The sequence below is a fragment of the Pelobates fuscus genome, chromosome 9 (genome assembly GCF_036172605.1).
Source record: "Pelobates fuscus isolate aPelFus1 chromosome 9, aPelFus1.pri, whole genome shotgun sequence".
NCBI lineage: Eukaryota > Metazoa > Chordata > Amphibia > Anura > Pelobatidae > Pelobates > Pelobates fuscus.
In genome coordinates this window covers 77,403,270-77,425,180 of record NC_086325.1, presented here as the reverse complement: position 1 = coordinate 77,425,180, position 21,911 = coordinate 77,403,270, and positions in this window count along the sequence as shown.

Sequence of the window (21,911 nt, the reverse complement as noted above, 5' to 3'; positions counted from 1 at the left end):
GAGTAAAAAATGTGACTTTAAATAGTGTGATTAAATTATAAATGAAAACGTTTCGTTTAGTAGCATAATCCTAAATAAATAGACGAATGCAGTGATCGTTTAACCGTTTAAAAGATAGGGATTATATTGCTTAGCGGCGGAGTGATTCCCGCGAAAGTAGTTCCGAATGCGGTTAAATGTGAATAGGGGCTCCGCCGTGTAAGCCGTGAATGTGAAGCGGTTTGCTTTACGGCGGGCCCAACTTACGGTTATTTTGGCGGCAGTGAGTACCGGAAAACTGTGCGGACGGCGGCGGCGGCGGCGGGAAAGAGCACTGGAGAGCCTGGACAACTCAGGAGGGCACCGGACCCGGAGACCACGAGGAACAGGTAAGAGGAAATCCAAGATGGCAGTCTGAACCGGAAGTAACGTTTCAGACTCGCCAGACCATTGACGGTAATGTGAAAGTGGATTGGTAGCCCTTTTATAGGGAAACCAAGCCCCTCCCACAACTACAGGCCAAGCCTTTATATATATATATATATATATATATATATATATATATATATATATATATATATAGTTGTTCCAAGTTTTTATTTTCCAAATTGGAAATTCTTCTTTTGTGCAGTGTGGAGTTTTTTTTCCTAGCCTGGATTATTGATCCTAATGTGACACTAGCTTAAACATTTGTTAAAAATTATTTAATTTTTTTTACTGTGTGGAAGAATGGAAATCCTTCCTTTAGCGACTGTGGTGTTAAGAAAAAAAATCCTTTTGACAAGCCTGGGTCTTGTATCCTAGTGTGAGACTTTCTTACCAATACAGTTGTTATATATTTTTTTTGTTCTGTCCAGAAAGAGAGAATTCTATTTTCTTTTTTTCTGACAGTTTTCAGTCCATTGTGTGCTGTGCAAGTGTGCAAGCAATGTTCAGTGTTGTGTTATAACACAATAACATTACAGAAGTAAATCCACCAAGCACTAACCCATTTTGTAACAAAACACTTATTTTTGCCAATAAAGTTGTGTTAGTTTGCACAATCATGCATATTGCAATATAGTTTAATAATAAAAACAAACCCACCATCATCAATGTCTTGTATTACTTGCAAGCTGAAATTGAGGGAGGGTAGGGGGAGAGGTTTTGTTCCCTAAATCACCCTCCGCAGTAGTGCCATAAAGTCTGACAGTTGCAACACCTCAGTCACGAAGACTCTGCCAACACCTCTGCCGCCACTGCCTCCACCACATATGCCGCTGCCATTACCACTATTTGTAGTATTCAGCCTCAGGATGGTTGGATTAGCAACATGTCTATTGCTTCTGATTTCACCGGCACTGCAGCTCCATAAGCATTATACCTTCTTTGTGCACCCCCAAGTAACAAATAAGGGACAAAGCAGCAGAGTCTCTTTTGTGGGAGTCATTAGAACAACTCTTTAGTGAAGACTTGTAGCTGAGTACCAAAGCAGGGACCATAATGTCTGTTTCTTGTGGAAGTGGTGGTGGTGGTAGTGATGAATCCAGTGATAATAGTTCTGTTTCCAACCACTACAGACTTAGAACTTTTACCTCTAGCCTAGGAACTGATTGACTATGAGTAGTATGGGCCATAGGCATAGTATGCTCTCCTGCAACTAGTATGCACTTCCCTCTTGTGTCTTTCCACCATCCCCAAGTCCATCTGTATCTGTTGTAGAATAGTCTCATCAAACAGAGACAGTTGAGATATCAGCTGCACCTGCTACTACTGGCACAAGTAGCTTACCTACTATCAAGGTTACCATTGCCACCACAACTACCACCATCAACATCATCTGTACTAGCACCGTCAACATTTCCATTAGCATTAATCCATCAAGTATTAGTGTAGAGGCAAGTGTTGCGATAGCCTAAAATTACACCAATGGAAATCCATATGCATATTCAGGAAAGCAACGCAAAGAGTAGGGATAAATGTATCGTGCCAATGAAGCAAAGTTTGGAATCACTTTGATTTCTTCCAGGAAAGCTGGCTCGCAAAAGGTCAATTGAGTTAATAAGTGGCAAGTGAAGAGTCTTCTTACTAGTGCAAGTGTGAAACAACATCTGCAAAGACAATACAAGTCTCTATTACTGAGAGAAGCAGAAAAAAAGTACTAGCACAAGCAACACGTTCACTGAGTTTTCCTCTCTTCCTCAGGTCTGAAACAATAGTGCTTCATACCCGAGAAAGAGAGGACAACTCTCAAAAGCTTGTTTTTTTAAGTTTGTTAGTTCAACAAAGAGGTATCATTGCATTTTGCAATACTCTTGTATTTTGGCATCTTATCTACTGTACTAATACTGCTAATCCAATCGACACTATATATATATATAATACATATACAGGCATATTGTATTAGCTATGTTAGTCCAGTATACAAGATCCCAAATTGCCAGAGTATTGCTGTATTAAGCTTTATTGCTCAAGACCAAAGGAAGAGAAGAAACTATTGAAAGATTGTTTTTTTAGATATTATGTTAGTCCCATAAAAAAAAAGTATCATTGCATACTGAAATACTCTGGTATTTTGGCATTATATATATATATATAGATATAGATAGATAGATAGATAGATAGATGTTAGTTAAGAAGGAATGATTGATTTAAGGGAAAGGTGGAAAAGATCAATTTTCAATCCAAAATAGTCCTCCTCCCTCCCCCTCTCCCTACCCTCCATCAGGTGAGTTTTAATAGGCTGACAAGCCACTCCAATAATGTCAGGTTTAACAGGCTTCTCATTTGTGGTCACAGAGAACAGGCCGATAGTGTTGTAGGTAGGTGTAGGGAAGAATCAGTTGTGATGTGATGGAAACCGATGTGTGGATGAGTATGTAGAAAAGGACAAAAATAGTAATAATAAATCAAATGCTATTAAATCCTAAATATAGGCTAATATTCTGGGTATTCATGTGAGATTGCGCTTGGAGGAAAATAAAAAATGGAATGGAATTAATCAGTTATTGACCAATCTTAAAAAGACCCTTTGATGACTTAAAAATCTGAGGTTAACGGCAGCAGGGAGCTCACAGAGCACTCTCCTCTTGCAAGAGCAGGCACCAGCCAAATGGCAGAAGTAGCTGCATGATAAATGCCTGCTCTGCAGATTCAGGCATTGCAGGTGGCAAGGGAGCTCCTGGGATCAGTGTGAGCTCTAGGGAGCTGTGTTATCAGTACATCAAAGTGATCCCAGCAGTAAACCGCTGGACATTAGGGAAACTGATTTATATAAAATCAAATGTGTCTATGAGTGTATGAGTGTAAATAAGTATGTGTGTGAATATGTGCGTGTGCATATGAATGTGAGTGTGTGTGAATATGCATGTGTATATGTATATGAATTTGAGTAAGTGTATATGAATGTGAACGTGTGTGTATGAATGTGTTTGTTTGTGTGTATGAATATGAGCATGTATCCATGAATGTTTGTGTGTATATATGAATGTAAATTTGTGCATAGCATAAATGTGTGTGTTTGCTATTTCTCTAACAATAGAGTGTTAGGGGATTGCAGAGAGACAACAAAAAATATCTGCAGTTTGAGAGGGGAGTTGCACGTATACATTTTCACCCAGAGTTTTGATAACCTAGATATGCCTCTGCATGCATGTGAGAAGAGTGAAACTACTACCCCAATAGTATCTGATGGTCTAGAATCTGTAATTGGCAGTAAAGGACTCTGAATTGTATTTCCTGGACAAAAGAATATATAATTAACTTAAACAGAGAGACTGAAGAATATGAGAGAATTAAAGGAATATGTCTGGTCTGTGGTATTTACAGATAAATAAATACATGCATACAGTATCTCACAAAAGTGAGTATACCCCTCACATTTTTGTAAATATTATATATTTTATATCTTTTTTATATTAGCTAACAATATCCCTGAATTGTTAGTAAATATGTATGACTAGCTCTACTGTAGAATGTGAAAAGTAAAACTAGTAGTCATGCAGTAGTAAAAAAAATAGTAGTCATTGCTACAACCTGCTTTTCACAACCTACTCAGTCTGCTAGATTGTGAGTGAGAACAGTGGGACCACTAACCCTTATCTGCCACCACTGACACCATAGAGCGAGTTAGACTTTACTTTATCTATTTCAGATAAAACAAAGAGCAAATTGTCACAGTTTAATTAGCCTTCCTATTTTGTCTGATAATATTTGACTATTAGTTATTTTCAATTCTGATGATCAATATCCAGAATAAAACGTGAACATTCTCTCTAATTTTTGCCTACTTAAAATGCTAAATTATTATACATATATTATACAAGGACACAAATTTACCAAGAACAATTACTTTTTTCAGCCAGTGAAATAAATATAGATCTATAGTCCTTATGTAGGGTTAATTTAATATACTTTTAATCTATAAATCCCTTTGTTTTAGGACTGTAAGCGCACGTAACAGCATACATCTCATTTACTCAAAACACTTTCACGTTAATGTGTTGACTTGACCCAACATTATTGACCTTGATTTGGTGTAAAAAAATTTCTTGACCAAAAAGAGCAAATGCTCATATTTCTAAATATAAAGTCTGTCATTATTAATGCATTAAAAACATTAGTGTCACTTGGTTTGAAAAGTAAAGTGGTCTCAATAAGCAAGAGGGCAACTGTATAATGGAGCTAATTGACACATATATGAGAGTGTGGCTGACCATTAGGTTGACCAGATAACCCCTTCAATATTTAATTTATAAAAATGTGTACCATAAAATGAACATTTCCTATACGCCTGTTTAACGATAATTTCCATGTTTTGTATTAAAGAAGTCAAGTTTGTATTTTTTATGATAAATTCTTAGTATACTTTAGTACATGAGTGATGGTGTACTAAAGTGCAACCAAAGAACATCCATTGGATCATAATTATTGAATGTCAAAATACAGGATTTGGGTTTTCACTACAAATCAACACAAAACTGTATTGCTAACACTATAGTGCCCTCTGCCATCCCCTACCTTGTGCCCCACTCCTAGCTACAAATAAAGAGTTAAAAAGCCTTTAAAAACTTACCTGATTCAAGGCTTACCTGATTTGGACTCCTCCTCTGCCGACATCACAGTAATTTGGGAACCTAATGTGCATGCAACGTGAACACTGCATGCACATTAGACCTTATCCATAGTAAAGCAGTGACTGAATGCATTCCTGTGGGGTTTTTCAAGACACTGCAAAGCGTGACGATGTCCAGCATCGAAACTGCAGGAATCATCTCTGTCTGGTAGACAGCGACTAGAGGCAGTTTTTCTGCAGTTACCTTTAAATGTCTTTTTTCCTTACATCGTCTTTTCTTTAGCCCCCCCCCCAAGAGGTCAAATAAAAATCCATAATAACTGACATAACTACTAAAAATACAAACACCACACATCAGAGTGCTCTGACTGAGTTTTCACTATCAGCGTTGAGACTCCTGGGCTCCAAAGTACCCAATTGATGGATCCAGAAGGTCTCACATTGTGCAAACTTTTCATCCCTATCACCTCCTCTCCAATTCATGTCTCCTTTCTCAATTCTCTGATCACGTGACATGCGCAGTATCATCATCATGTTCCATGCATGATGACACACATCTGCATCTTTATGATTCCACATGCAGAAGTCCATACTTTGTGTTCCATAGATGTGAACGCCCAGTTCGAGTTATCATTAAAGGGACACTATAGTCACCTGAACAACTTCAGCTTAATGAGGTTGTTCAGGTGAGTGCTACAGCTACCCGGAGCCTTTTTCTTGTAAGCACTGTATTTTCTGAGAAAATGCAGTGTTTACATTGGAAGCTTGGAACACCTCTTGTTGCAGTCAATCAGACGGCCACCAGAGGGACTTCCGAGTTCAGAGGCCCTAAAAAGGCCTCTCGTCCGATGCATTCTGGGTGAATGCATCAGACGGGCTATCAGCACACAAAGCACTGTGAACGCGCTTTGTGTGCTGACAGCCTGTCAGTACTGCTGCGGGCGTGGCTTCAGCTGACAGCTTCAGCTTCAGCTGACAGCTGAAGCCCGAACCCACAGGGAGCTGACTGTCCACAATAGTGGTTGAAGGGGGGGGGGGGGGGGAGACCTACTCTCCTTCCCCCCCCCCCCGGCCCCCACCGCTGTGCGGCGGGTGGGGGCCCTAAAATTATCAATAAGGGGGGGGACCTACTGTCCCCCCCCCGGCCCCCACCCCTGTGCGGCGGGTGGGGGCCCTAAAATTATCAATAAGGGGGGGACCTACTGTCCCCCCCGGCCCCCACCCCTGTGCGGCGGGTGGGGGCCCTAAAATTATCAATAAGGGGGACCTACTGTCCCCCCCCACACGGCCCCCACCCCTGTGCGGCGGGTGGGGGCCCTAAAATTAAAATTATCAATAAGGGGGGGACCTATTGTCCCCCCCCGGCCCCCACCCCTGAGCGGTGGGTGGGGGCACTAAAATTATCGATAAGGGGGGGGGCCTACTGTCCCCCCCGGCCCCCACCCCTGTGCGGCGGGTGGGGGCCCTAAAATTATCAATAAGGGGGGGACCTACTGTCCCCCCCCGGCCCCCACCCCTGTGCGGCGGGTGGGGGCCCTAAAATTATCAATAAGGGGGGGACCTACTGTCCCCCCCCGGCCCCCACCCCTGTGCGGCGGGTGGGGGCCCTAAAATTATCAATAAGGGGGGGACCTACTGTCCCCCCCGGCCCCCACCCCTGAGCGGTGGGTGGGGGCCCTAAATACAAAGGGGGGGGGACCCTAGTTAACCCTCCCCCCCCCCCCAAAAAAAAATTATCTCCCTACCTACCCCCCTCACCCTAAAAATAATGAGGGGGGGAACATTAACTAAAAACCTGTAAAAAAATAAAAAAATAAAAAGAGATAAAAAAAACTTACCATTCGATGTTTTCTTTCTTCTAAAATCTTCTTTCTTCAGCCCAAAAAAGGCCAAATAAAAATCCATAATAACCGACGCAATTAAAAAAAAAAAAAAAAAAAAACGAGCGCAAAAAAAATAATCCATCTTCACCCATGGAGGGCTCCGCGCAGACTGAGCTCCGCAGGGTGGGCAAGGCTTATAAAGCCTTGCCCCGCCCTGCAATTAGGCTAAGAACACTCTGATTGGTGGGTTTAAACCAATCAGAGTGCTCTTTGTCATTTTACAAGCGTGGGAAAGTTCTTTGGAATTTTCCCACGCTTGTAAAATGACACAGAGCACTGTGATTGGATGGATTTCAAGCCATCCAATCACAGTGCTCTGTGTCATTTTACAAGCGTGGGAAAGTTCTTTGGAATTTTCCCACGCTTGTAAAATGACACAGAGCACTGTGATTGGATGGCTTGAAACCCATCCAATCACAGTGCTCTGTGTCATTTTACAAGCGTGGGGAAATTCCAAAGAACTTTCCCACGCTTGTAAAATGACAAAGAGCACTGTGATTGGATGGCTTGAAATCCATCCAATCACAGTGCTCTGTGTCATTTTACAAGCGTGGGAAAATTCCAAAGAACTTTCCCACGCTTGTAAAATGACACAGAGCACTGTGATTGGATGGCTTGAAATCCATCCAATCACAGTGCTCTGTGTCATTTTACAAGCGTGGGAAAATTCCAAAAAACTTTCCCACGCTTGTAAAATGACAAAGAGCACTCTGATTGGCTCAAACCCACCAATCAGAGTGTTCTTAGCCTAATTGCAGGGCGGGGCAAGGCTTTATAAGCCTTCCCCACCCTGCGGAGCTCAGTCTGCGCGGAGCCCTCCATGGGTGAAGATGGATTATTTTTTTTTGCGCTCGTTTTTTTTTTTTTTTTTTTTTTAATTGCGTCGGTTATTATGGATTTTTATTTGGCCTTTTTTGGGGCTGAAGAAAGAAGATTTTAGAAGAAAGAAAACATCGAATGGTAAGTTGATTTTATCTCATTTTTTCTTTTTTACAGGTTTTTAGTTAATGGTCCCCCCTCATTATTTTTAGGGTGAGGGGGTTAGGTAGGGAGATATTTTTTTTTGGGGGGGGGGGGAGGGTTAACTAGGGTCCCCCCCCTTTGTATTTAGGGCCCCCACCCACCGCTCAGGGGTGGGGGCCGGGGGGGACAGTAGGTCCCCCCCTTATTGATCATTTTAGGGCCCCCACCCACCGCTCAGGGGTGGGGGCCGGGGGGGGACAATAGGTCCCCCCCTTATTGATAATTTTAGGGCCCCCACCCGCCGCACAGGGGTGGGGGCCGGGGGGGGACAGTAGGTCCCCCCCTTATTGATAATTTTAGGGCCCCCACCCGCCGCACAGGGGTGGGGGCCGGGGGGGACAGTAGGTCCCCCCCTTATTGATAATTGTAGGGCCCCCACCCGCCGCTCAGGGGTGGGGGCCGGGGGGGGGACAGTAGGTCCCCCCCCTCATTGATAATTTTAGGGCCCCCACCCGCCGCACAGGGGTGGGGGCCGGGGGGGACAGTAGGTCCCCCCCTTATTGATAATTGTAGGGCCCCCACCCGCCGCTCAGGGGTGGGGGCCGGGGGGGGGACAGTAGGTCCCCCCCCTCATTGATAATTTTAGGGCCCCCACCCGCCGCACAGGGGTGGGGGCCGGGGGGGGACAGTAGGTCCCCCCCTTATTGATAATTTTAGGGCCCCCACCCGCCGCTCAGGGGTGGGGGCCGGGGGGGGCAGTAGGTCCCCCCCCTCATTGATAATTTTAGGGCCCCCACCCGCCGCACAGGGGTGGGGGCCGGGGGGGGACAGTAGGTCCCCCCCCTTATTGATAATTTTAGGGCCCCCACCCGCCGCTCAGGGGTGGGGGCCGGGGGGGGCAGTAGGTCCCCCCCCTCATTGATAATTTTAGGGCCCCCACCCGCCGCACAGGGGTGGGGGCCGGGGGGGGACAGTAGGTCCCCCCCTTATTGATAATTTTAGGGCCCCCACTAGCCGCTCAGGGGTGGGGGCCGGGGGGGGCAGTAGGTCCCCCCCCTCATTGATAATTTTAGGGCCCCCACCCGCCGCACAGGGGTGGGGGCCGGGGGGGGACAGTAGGTCCCCCCCCTTATTGATAATTTTAGGGCCCCCACCCGCCGCTCAGGGGTGGGGGCCGGGGGGGGCAGTAGGTCCCCCCCCTCATTGATCATTTTAGGGCCCCCACCCGCCGCACAGGGGTGGGGGCCGGGGGGGGACAGTAGGTCCCCCCCCTTATTGATAATTTTAGGGCCCCCACCCGCCGCTCAGTGGTTGGGGCCGGGGGGGGACAGTAGGTCCCCCCCCTTATTGATAATTTTAGAAAGCGAGCTGAGCTGTCAGTCAGACAGCTCAGCTCGCGAACGCGCATTCCGCGCACATGCGCGGTAAAGCGCTCAGGTTCTTCATAGGGCGGCATTCAATGCCGCTCTATGAAGAACGCGATTGGTCCAGCGCGAAGCCGTCCCATTGGGCCCCGCGATTTCGTCATTTTGACGAAAAAGGGGGCGCGGCCTAGCGGGGAGCTCGGCGCTGGAACGGAGGTAAGTTTTTAATATAAAAACACCGATTTTTTTTTTTTAATTAATGAAAGTTCATATAAAAGCAAGAAGGAAGGCTGGGGGACCTGTCTTTCTTGCTTTTATATGGTGACTATAGAGTCCCTTTAATGCTGCGATTCATCTCACCCACTTTGCTAGTTCTAAGTCTTTTCAAGCTCACAGCCATTAAACCCAAAAAGGAGACACATGATACACAGGGGCATAAAAAAAAAAAACCTGTATTACGGCACAGTGTAATCTTTCATATTTGTTACTGGGAACAAAATGAATGATTGGTATAATAGCTTTCTGGGTAGAAATAAAATAAGAAATAAAAAGCTGAAGTGCCAGGAATAAGGCTTTGTATTCCTGACACTTATAATATCCCTTTTATTTATTTATCCAAAATATTTTTAAGCAGGTTTCCCTTCCTCCGATGGGCATTCACCTGCTCTATTCCTATAAGGAAAAATCAGTTTTCTTTAATTCTTCTACAAGAGTTACAGTGGAGTTGTACTGAATGTTAGTCAGATATTTTGTTATATTATTCTGATATTCCAAAAGTCTTTCTTTCAATTTTTTTACACGTTCTTCCTGTATTGTTTTCCATAAATGATTGACCTCAAATTACAGTTAATATTGGATTTAATCTGAAAACTTTTGTTACAAGAATCCTCCAAACTGTGATAGAACTAACCCCTTTTTGTTTATCTAATACTCGGTATCCAGACTGTACGAACACATTATATGAACAGTTATATCTACACATTCGTGTACATGAACAACGGACCACCCTGCCCTTGGCGTGTGCCGCCACTTAACCCCGGTCACCTTTGAAAGTACCAAACAACCGACCACCTTACGAGCAGAGCATGCCTCTAATTAACCACCAAAGGAGCTGCGGTCTGCGGTTAACCACAACCTAATTGACGGTCTAAAGGGCATTCACGTTCGTGTACATTTCCCCAAACTAAAAACTACCAAAAGACTCACGAACAAGGACCACCTACATCCTGGTGTGTGGCCTCAATAAGAATGTTGATTTTGCGGTTAACCGCAGGTTAAGTACCCCCTTCTAGGCTGTCTACGTTCGTTTCCCGAACGGCTGGGACAACTATACCGAGAGCGGGAGTTCGTGCAAATATGTAGCCGACACTCGCCCCATGAGTTTTAGGTCGAGGTCCCACTGTCCATTGACCGACCTTAAAACATGGCCGCCATCCAGAGTTCGGGATAAAAGCAACGGATGAGACTTTGTATGACAGAAACCATCTGTTCTGTTCGTGGGATCTGAGCACAATTCGTATAGCTGATGCGCTCAGATCTGAGCTACCGAACGAATAAGTTATATATTTTAATGCTGTTTTCTGTGACAAAATAAAGCATGGCATTTTGGGCGCTTGGAGATAACTAGATTGTATAACAGTTGGACTCATTATCTCCAAGCTGGGCGGGTACTATTTTGAAGGATACAGTGTAATGTGATTGGTCAAATCCTTGTGTTGTATCTGTGTTCCATCAGGTCCAGAGGGGGCTGTCCCTGGGGACTTGCATAAATTGCCATGCCTGTGTGCCATTAAAGCCAGTTTGTTTTACCCTCAACTCACAGCCTCGACTCGTGTTGTAGGGAACCGGGAATCCTAGCTTTACTATAGCTAGTGGGATATTTTACACTTACAGGTTTCTACCGTTTGAAGCAGCGTTCGACTCTCCAACTTCGGGAACCAGGACTTCCAAGCGATCCAACCTCCAGCTAGACCGGAGGCAATCGCAACAACTTTCATCTGTATTAGTGCTTTGAAATGTTTCTGTATACATTAATCTTTGGTGTCTACAGGCTTTACACTTGAAACAGGATTGAAAACCAGTTGCAATAAGGTTATTTACACTATCTGTTTTTCCAATTTTTAATCCTACACTTAGGGCATATATACTTTTAATTTAGCGCTTTTTAAGAAATTATAGGTGGTTTTTAGAAGAAGGTTACCTAATGTAGGGTTGCTTTGTAACATGTTCCAATATTTCCTGATCGTATTTTTAATTTGGCAATACAGTTATTCTATTGTGTTATAAAAGCAAATTGGTATTATTTTTTTCACAAATCTTTCCTTTCAGAAGTTCCTTTCTATCCATCCTTTATCTGTTGATCTATTATTTTCTGATAGTAGTTATGATCTGAACTTCTAGAGCTGTTTCGTCTCAAGTGAATAAACTGGCTCTTTGGTATAGCTTCCAACCATGTATTGCGATTACAACTTTTCTTATGTTTGAATCCATTACCTTCTGTCTCCTTAAAGTGACACATTCCCTTCGATGAAGATGATACCCAAAACAATCTATATTATCCTTACGTGAACTTTAAATCATAATAATTAATATTAATATAATAAAAAAATGTCTACAATTAGTTTTCAGTGTCCTGCCATATAGCCAAAATATCATTGATAAATATTTTCAAAACGATCACTTTTGCAACCCAACCATGCCCCTACCACACACACACACACACACAAGCTAAGATTCCCAGTCTCCCATGTAGATGTTGGCATTGCTGAGGGTTAACCTAGTATCCATGGCATTACCTGTCTTTTGTAAATTAAAAAAGTCCTCAAACAGAAAATAATTGGTCTCTAAAATAAAACAAATGGCTTCTATTAAAAAACTACCAAGAGGGATATTAATTTTGTAATCCTCCATTAAGACTTTTTTTAACCACTAATAGGCCCTTTTCATGTTTGATGTGTAGAGGAATGTAACATTTATGGTCACCCATATATAGTTATTTTGCCATTTTATTCCTACCATTAAACCTAATACTTGAGAGGAATCTTTAACATAAGATGTGTCTGCCTGGGCATAGGTTTTTAGTTTATTATATATATATATATTGAGATCAGCAGGCAGTTATTGAAATTATCCCACTTATGATTGGTGTCCCAGGTGGTCTAGCTGGATTTTTATGTAATTGTGGAAGGAAATGTTTGGATATCTATTATATAGGTATCCCATATTTTCTTTTGAAATTATGTTTTGGAAGCTGATTGTAATAGATCCATTAATATTGAATTGAATTTCTGATTATCCGGTAAAGGTATATATATTTCTATACCTCCCAAGATCAATTTCTTTTTACGTAAATTAAATTTTCTTTTACATTTTTTTCCATTTTCCAGTCATGGAATGTGATTTACAAATTATCATAGTGGCAGTTAAGGGAAAATCCTGTTTTTTATCAAACCATATGTAAAAGTAAACAGGGGAATGAGAACCAAAGAGAATTTTCAAAATAACTACTACATTAAGTTTAATATTTATGGAGCTTAGAGTGTCTATTTAATAACTTGTCCTATAACACCATAATTACCTAAATCAGTAGAGTTATTAACATTTTAATAAAGGCATAATAAAATAATTGTCTTTTATTAGCATTATTAAATTGGCTTTGATGTACTTGTCTCTCTTTAAATGTGGATTAAGCTTGCACCAGCCCTGGTCACCTGCAAATCCTGTTCCCATGTTTCCAGCACACAAAATGTTAAGTAATTCTATCATTTCCCCCCTCCCCACAAAGTGACCTTCATCGGTTGTATGTATCCACTCTCTGATTAATTATGTAAAACGTTGTTAAGTACACTGCAGTGTTTTATTTCTCAGATGAGAAGCAGAAAATGTTGATGCTTTTAAAAAGAAGTATATGATCATTAACTATTTATACATCTTTACACCGTTTTATCATCATTTGGAGATATTGATATCATTAATAAAATCCATATATTGTTATGCTAGAAGGACCTTCTCTCATTTCTTCCTATTAAGCAATGAAATCTATCTTTGGTTGCTCTATGTAATGTGATAGCCCCTACATGATTTTCACTGGTATCATCAGCTACTTTTAGAAATGCATGTATCTGCGTTTTTTTCCTATTTGGTCCTATTTTCAGATTACAAAGCAGATTATAACACAAATGTTTCTATCACGTTATATATGTGGGAGACAGATTTGTGTTTGAAAAAGTTTTATGGTTTCAAATATTTACTTATTTTTTCAGTTGTGCCATTTGATTACATTTTTGCGTTTGCATTCATCTTTTTTGAGAAAAAAAGTAATTTTTAAAAAAACACAAAACCTTGATAGATAAAAAAAAAAAAAAAAGAATGAGCGACACATGTATCTTCATACAGCAGAGATAGTTTAACTTTAGTATGACTTGTATCCTGGACTACATTTCCCACAATGCTCATCAATCATACTACAGCCCCCCAAAAAATGATTTTAACATTTACTGACATGGCCAGTTACAGTTACAATTATTTATATAGTGGCAACATATTCAGCAGTGTTGTACAATGGGTAAAACAGACAAACAATGAATTGTTTGACATATAGGAACAGTAGGTGAAGAGGGCCCAGCCCTAACAAGCTTACAATCTAAAGCTGAACCAAAGGTGAATATATTTTCTTAATGCTGTTCTGTATCATATTTATTTTAAAAAAACAATACGAAATCCCACCACTGCTGCCTTGATACTATAAACAACTGATATCTCATTTCACTGTGTCTAAATGTTACACAAAAAAATGTAGAGAAAGATATCCCAATAATGGAAAGAAAGAAAGAACGAAAGAAAGAAGCTAACTAAGAACTAAAGATTGTAGATACAACGTAACAAGCAGCTCTAGGGTAACTAGTATAACAGTGTCTAAACAGGCTTTATTAGCTACATGCCAACCAGGTGACTGTTTAATGTCTGTCTGTATTGTCTTGCTGTTGTTGAAATAAGAATAGGATAGGGATATAGAACCTATTGTGGACTCAAAGCGTGCAGCTAATATTTAATGAATTAGATAATAGCTATAAAAGAAACAAAACAATTGAATAAACCACGCCTAGAGAAATATGATATATATCCCCTAAAAGTGGAAAAGAACTATATATATATATATATATATATATACATCTTTTTTTTTTTTTTTTTGTCTAGTGCCAAGTATTTTGGGAATAAAAAAAACAAAAAACAAAAAAAACAATCCATACAATAGTGTAAAAACGTAAAAAAATAAAAAAATAACTGTATGGCAGGCATATAAAGAAGGCACACTCACACTTTATGAAGCTAATAAGTGCTCTGCTGTATTCAGCTGGGGCGTTATAATCCCTGTCTTGGGAATCTTTTTGCAGTGGTGATGGTGTATCTTCAGACAGCAGCGTAATATACAGAAACAAAAAATAGAGAGTATCCAGTGGTACAGTATGTATAAATAGTCTGTGACGGAGTTCCCTGTACCCCGACTGGGTACCTCTGTGAAAGGACCGCTTCCTAGCTGGAACAGGGGACAAACCTCAGCACTCTTGCCCTCAGTCGCCATGACTTGACTGGTGCCCTAGAACTGCTCCCTCGTGGAGCTGAATGTGGAACTCGCTCTAGCAACCCCCAGGCACTGGACGACACTGGGAGCTCTAGTCCTTACAAGGACTTTCCCCACTGAATCCTCCATGCTGGAACAAGCTGGAACAGTGATTAGACCTTTCCCCTCCCAGTAACCAAATGACACATATGGCCTTATATGCATATCCCCATGCAAGGGGCACTCCCCCCTGGACCTGAGAGTAAATCACAGTAGAAACAAATACACAATTCCATTGGCTCTCAGATCCAGGACACTCCTATACATAATTAGATAATCCCGCCTCTGTGCCTGGGAGATAATTGGATCAGAAACTGTACTAATCTAATCCAATTACCTCCAAGCACAGAAAAACACACTTTTTCCCAAACACCCCAAAAGTACCCTAAAAATACATAAAAACCCCACACAAGTTACATCCCCTGACAGCCCTGATATGGGTGACCAACATATCCAAACATCACCCATATAATTTCAGGGGTTCAGGAATTTGTTTTACCGACCGCACGCATGGTCCCATGCCCAAAACAGTTCCAGTGAATCAGGGCTTGGTCTACTTCGGTAGTTTAAAAACGAACAAACTACCGAACATAGTCAATAATCTTACCCTGGAGCTTGTTCCCCTTGTTCGTGGGAACATTTCCATCTAACAGTGTCTAAGTGTTGTCGAACCGATCATGGTAGCCCAGCGGTGTTCGGGAGTTTCAATATCAGAAAATAGTTCCATGAACTCGACAACCAAACACCGCTGCCTGCGTTCATGCGAACAAGATTGCCGCCACCTCATGGTCGTCCACAGGAATAGTGGCCACCCAGATGAACATTTAGAACACTGTGCCATCTTGGTCATTTCTGGGGTGAAACTCATGGTGCGATCCACATGCTGTTCGCGCTCTCACTTAATGAAGCATACACCTGTATGGTGGGCTGTTCAATCGGTGGCATCTCCCAGCCTGGAGTTTGGGGCAATTTTATTGGTTAAGTATAATTGAGTTCCACTGTGTATCTAAGTATTCATTGACATCAGGAGAGAGTGACATCCTTTGTTCGATTTTAGTTTACTATTTTTTTTTTTTTGCTATGATTTCTTCACTGTTTCAAATATACATGTTTAGGAATTTTCTCATCCCTGATAGGCATATTTATAATATCATTGCATACACACTTCCTATATATTGGTTTCTTTGGAGACCATAACCATGCGATTATGGTTGGGAGGATCTAAATCATTGTGGGCGGCCACCCAGCACACTCACTCAGGTGTTTTTCATTTGGTTTATCATTGGGTATATAAAGGTGTTCCTTTTCTTTTTACAACAGGCTCCCTTGATAAAGACAATTCTGCCAAAACGTTGGGGGCTTCTTTTTTATTTTCTCCCTCTTCTCACGACCTCTGGTATTTTTCTATTTATGGTATTTATTATCTGTTAGGTTGCTGTTTCCAGGTATCTATATGATTTTGTATCTGGAATAGCATTACTGCCTTTTCAAGCTGTTTATCATGTATATATGTAATTGTGATACATTTTGTAAATGTCCTGTAATATTATTGTGGCATTATTGAGAAGGTCTTTTTTTGTTTGGATCTTGGGATACCTGTTATATTGAACCCAATTAATAGTGTTTTTTATTTTATGGTTGTGCTCCTTAATCAGTATTATATATTCAAAAATATAGAACATGTTTATTTTTATATAAAATTATTTCAACTACACTGAACAAAATTATAAATGCAACACTTTTGTTTTTGCCTCCATTTTTCATGAGCTGAACCCAAAGATCTAAGACTTTAGATGTACGCAAAAGGCTTATTTCTCTCTGTCTAAATCTGTGATAATGAGCACTTCTCCTTTGCCGAGATAACCCATCCACCTCACAGGTGTTGCATATCAAAATGCTGATTAGACAGCATGATTATTGCAAAGGTGTGCTTTAGGCTGGCCACAATATGGCTTATGGTAGAGAAATGAACATTCAGTTCATGGGCAACAGCTTTGGTGGACATTCCTGCAGTCAGCATGCCAATTGCACGCTCCCTCAAAACTTGCGACATCTGTGGCATTGTGCTGTGTGATAAAACTGCACAGTTTAGAGTGGCCTTTTATTGTGGCCAGCCTAAGGCACACCTGTGCAATAATCATGCTGTCTAATCAGCATCCTGATATGCCACACCTGTGAGGTAGATGGATTATCTCGGCAAAGGAGAATGCTCACTAACACAGATTTAGACAGATTTGTGAACAATAATAGTAATAGACAATATACAAAACACAGAGAGAAGGGTGCGCCAAGGGATAAGGGATGAAACAAAAATTAGAGAACTTAGTGGGTATGACAAAATATAATAAGATATGCTATAAATAACTGTCTAAAATATCAGAGAAAAAACGTCCTAATAGTCAACCTTGAGGGATGATGAAATTATTATGCCTTGCGTGGTATGTTGATCAGCTTAGGTGAGTATGTCATCCGATAAACTCATAAATTCAGGGACATATGAAAAAAGAAACAAAATAGACTCCAATGGTGCAGTATGTCTTGGTACAGGTATTTTATAGTATATCTTATTATATTTTGTCATACCCACTCCACTAAGTTCTCTCATTTTTGTTTCATCCCTTATCCCTTGGCGCACCCTTTTCTCTGTGTTTTGTATATTGTCTGTTTCCTTCTTTGGGTATCTAGGAGAGAATTTACCCATTTAGGAGTGCTGCCTCCCCCCTCCTTTTTATAACTTAGCACTGTTCCATTTTTTGCCTTTTTGTTATTTTTACAATATTAGAAATAGGCCTTTTGTGTACATAGAAAAGTCTTAGATCTTTGAGTTCAGCTCATGAAAAATGGGGGTAAAAACAAAAGTGCTGCGTTTATAATTTTGTCCAGTGTATATTCCTTTTAACCCCTTAAGGACGACGGGCGTGCTATGCCATCCTTAGGGACCCGGCTCTAAAAGCCGGCGGGCGGCATAGCACGTCCCCGCTGTCCTTTTTACTTACTATATATAGTCACAAACACTGGCCAAAATTGGCGTTCAAATTAGTTTTTTGCATTTTTCACACACAAACAAATATTAACACTAACTTTGGCCAGTGTTTTTGACCAAGTGGCTACTAAAAAAGACTGGTCATACCCCATTTGCAATACCTTGGGTTGTCTACTTTTGCAAATGGTACGCCATCATGGGGTTAATTCTCATTCCTGGGCTACCATACGGTCTCAAAGGCAACGTAACCAATCTGGCGAATTTCAATGTGAAAAAACTGCAAAATGTAACATGCTATATTTGACCCTGTAACTTCCCAAAACACCATAAAACCTGTACATAGAGGGTACTGTTTCATACCTAAATATTTTATGTTAAATTAAAGACCTGTTTCCCCTGAATAAAATGATATATAATAAGTGTGAGTACACATAATATTAGGGGAATAACGCCTGAACAGACATATAGCGCAAATTCAAGTTTTTGTTTACATTTTGTTTTGATCACGTGCACATTTGGCAAGTCCTTAACCCCTTCGTGACGAATGACGGACCTGGTTGATAAATTTGGTAAATTTGTTTGTAACATGTGAATAACAGTTTTTTCCTTTTTCATTTGTATTCCTCACAATCAATCGATTTAAGTATCTACTTAGTTGCCTCTCTTTTTTGATTTTTTTACATATATTTTAATTAGTGCACCCAATATATAATAGCATTGGGGCACAGACCGATCTCTAAAATGATTCTGGGTGATATCTATAATGCTTAGAACAATAAATCTTGCCTGCGTTCCAGGAAGGACCGCACATGCGTGACGAGCGCCGGCGGGTGGCGTGTCATCACGTCGGCGCGCCGTTACACATGTGCAGATGCACAGAATGGACGCGACCCGGCATATTTAAACGTTGGTTTGAGAAGATCAGATCAAGCTCCTGACGAAGTCTGAAAATGAAGTCCGTTCACCTCCCCCATTCAGCTCCCTGTGTAAATCTTGCGAGACCCGCGGCCGTCAGAGCGTTGCCACGGATTACCATGGCAATGCTCCGCGCGGCACGCAGACCGCGAGATTTACACAGGGAGCTGAACGGGGAGGTGAACGGAGCTGAACAGAGATGACTGGAGCTGCTCTAAAGGTAAGTAACAGCTTGCCCCGGCCCCCAACAGGACCGCCGGGCTTGTAATGAGCCCAGCGGTCCTAGTCTGTATTATAGCAATGTAAGTTGCCATAATACAGACACTGTACATTCATACAAACACACTCTGCATTATAAACACACACACTGCATTCATACAAACACACTCTGCATTATATATACACACAATGCATTATATACTGACACTGCATTCACACACACACACACTGCATTCATACAAACACACTCTGCATTATATACACACACTGTATTCATACAAACACACTCTGCATTATATACACACACTGTATTCATACAAACACACTCTGCATTATATACACACACTGCATTCATACAAACACACTCTGCATTATATACACACACTGCATTCATACAAACACACTCTGCATTATATACACACACTGCATTCATACAAACACGCTCTGCATTATATACACACACACTGCATTCATACAAACACACTCTGCATTATATACACACTGCATTCATTATATTCACACACTGCATTCATTATATACACACACTACACAAACACACACACACTGCATTCATTTTGTACACACACTGTAAATAAATATTCAATTAATGTGATTTTATTGTGATCTAATTTTATTTAGAAATTTACCAGTAGCTGCTGCATTTCCCACCCTAGGCTTATACTCGAATCAATACGTTTTCCCAGTTTTTTGTGGTGAAATTATGTGCCTCGGCTTATATTTGGGTCGACTTATACTCGAGTATATACGGTAATTAATGAGAATGTATCTATGTATTTGTGACATCAAATTAAAGCCCTGTTTGCCCTCTAAAAACTGATGTAAAATATGTGTTGGTGAATAAATGACAGAGATGCAAATTGCGTTTGAATACAACCAGCAAAAAAAAGCAAAAATGGCCTATGTCCTTAAGCGTAAGACAAGCTTCTGAAGCTGTGTCCTTAAGGGGTTAAGAGGTTAAATAGGCTGGGTAACCCCTCCCACAACTACAGGCCACACAATGGAGAACCGAGTACATATTGGACAATGAGTAGGTGAGAGGATTATAGACTATGTCAGGAAAAAGTCTGTTACATAAAGAAAAATAATACTTATTTAAAACTATGTTTTATATCTGTAACCTCACCAATTGGTAAAAAAAAAAAAAAGTTACAGTTTTTCTATCCAGACAAAAGGGGTAGAGGGAACTATAGTGTTAGGTATACAGATTTGTATTCCTTACACTAAAAAATCTTTTTAATGACCAATGTTTCATTTTTTTCAGACTATCCAGCACAGATTGTTTTTCTTGCATAACACTGGGAGCTCTGTACACTGTTAAGTAAGCAGGACATTCCATTTTGTAATAATATAATTATGAAAGAGATTGTTGTGATGATGCAGACAATTATTCTACTACATTCATCTGAAAAGGGTGCATAATATTTAAGGATTATTATTCAAAGTGTTTCCTTTATTAGCACTATTTGCACACATTGCAGTTAACTTTGGTATTATTATTATCTTAATTCATCTAAATGTGCGCCTACTTTCTACCTGAAAAATAAAATGCAAACTTTAATATAAGTCCCCGGTTCCCTTATAAAGCAGATCACGCACACATTTTATCCTTCTCTTTAATTTCATCTTTCTGTGGACATTTCTTTTCGCTTCTACCATGACCCCTACTCATTCCTATCATGTTACATTAGACCCTTTGTGCCTATCACTTCAAGGAGCCTTAACATTTACTTCTAATCCCTGAAATCATTGACAAGTAACAAGTATTGGTTGGATATTAATCTGATGCCTTACCTTAGCTGAACTCCCTTTAGATTTAGAATATATTCTCATGAGTACACTGTGTACCAACTTGCTTGTAATTTCATCATTAGATTTAGAATATATTCTCATGAGTACACTGTGTACCAACTTGCTATGTAATTTATTCATTATGACATCAGTACGCTATTTTATTAACTAATCTCTTATTCAAAACACATTTAATAGCATCATGTGGTCAACATTTAGATGCAGCTTACGCAATAACAGTACTCCCAACATTATCGTTTTTACAAATGGGTTTTCCAATTTTGCTTTTGGCGGTTCCTAGCTAATTATCAGGCTAAGTTAGGATATACATTTCTTTGCACTGTTATTCAATTGCAATAATTCCCCTACCGCCCAAAAACAAAAACATATAATACTGATAGATTTATATGTTTGAATTGGTAAAAAATGCAAACAGCTTTTGCATACCACCATTTTCTGTAAATTTGTGAGATCATTGTTTTATGGCTTGTAAGCACCCACAATGTATTCTTTATGTTGTCTAGATCCTAAAAAAATTATATTTCCTATCTTAATTCCCTACTTTGTTTTAACCATCTGAATGCATGTATGCAGGGTGTAACTAGGAAGCGCTGGGCGCTGGCGCAAGATTCAGAGAAGGGCCACCTCATTAGTACTTAATTGGCAATATAATAAATAACTGTAATGGGGCCCCCAGGCTGGCAAGGGTCTCCCTTTAAAGGTGTAACTCCAGGGCCTAGTTGCAATAGTGACCGTTGCAATGGTGGTAATCAGTAGGGGTTGACAGGGCAACCAGGCCCCTTAGACTGGTGGTCCCAGTTGCAGTTGTGACCCCTGTGGTCATAGTAGTACCTCTACTGCATGTATGTAATATCATCTAAAATTTTATACTGTAAATAAAAGGTATTTCCAAAATTAAGAAACGTGGTAGGTGAAATTTTGTGCTACTGACATTTCCTAAGATTATGTTTTTCTCCCACCAAATGATAGTGGAGTGGTGTGTCTTTTTAGCAAAACACTGACCTGGTTATACAAAGGTGGTCTATTTTAGTACTCAGAAGGGATGGGGGTTTCTATAGTAAAACTTTTATAAGACAGTTTATTTCATATTGCGTAAAAATAT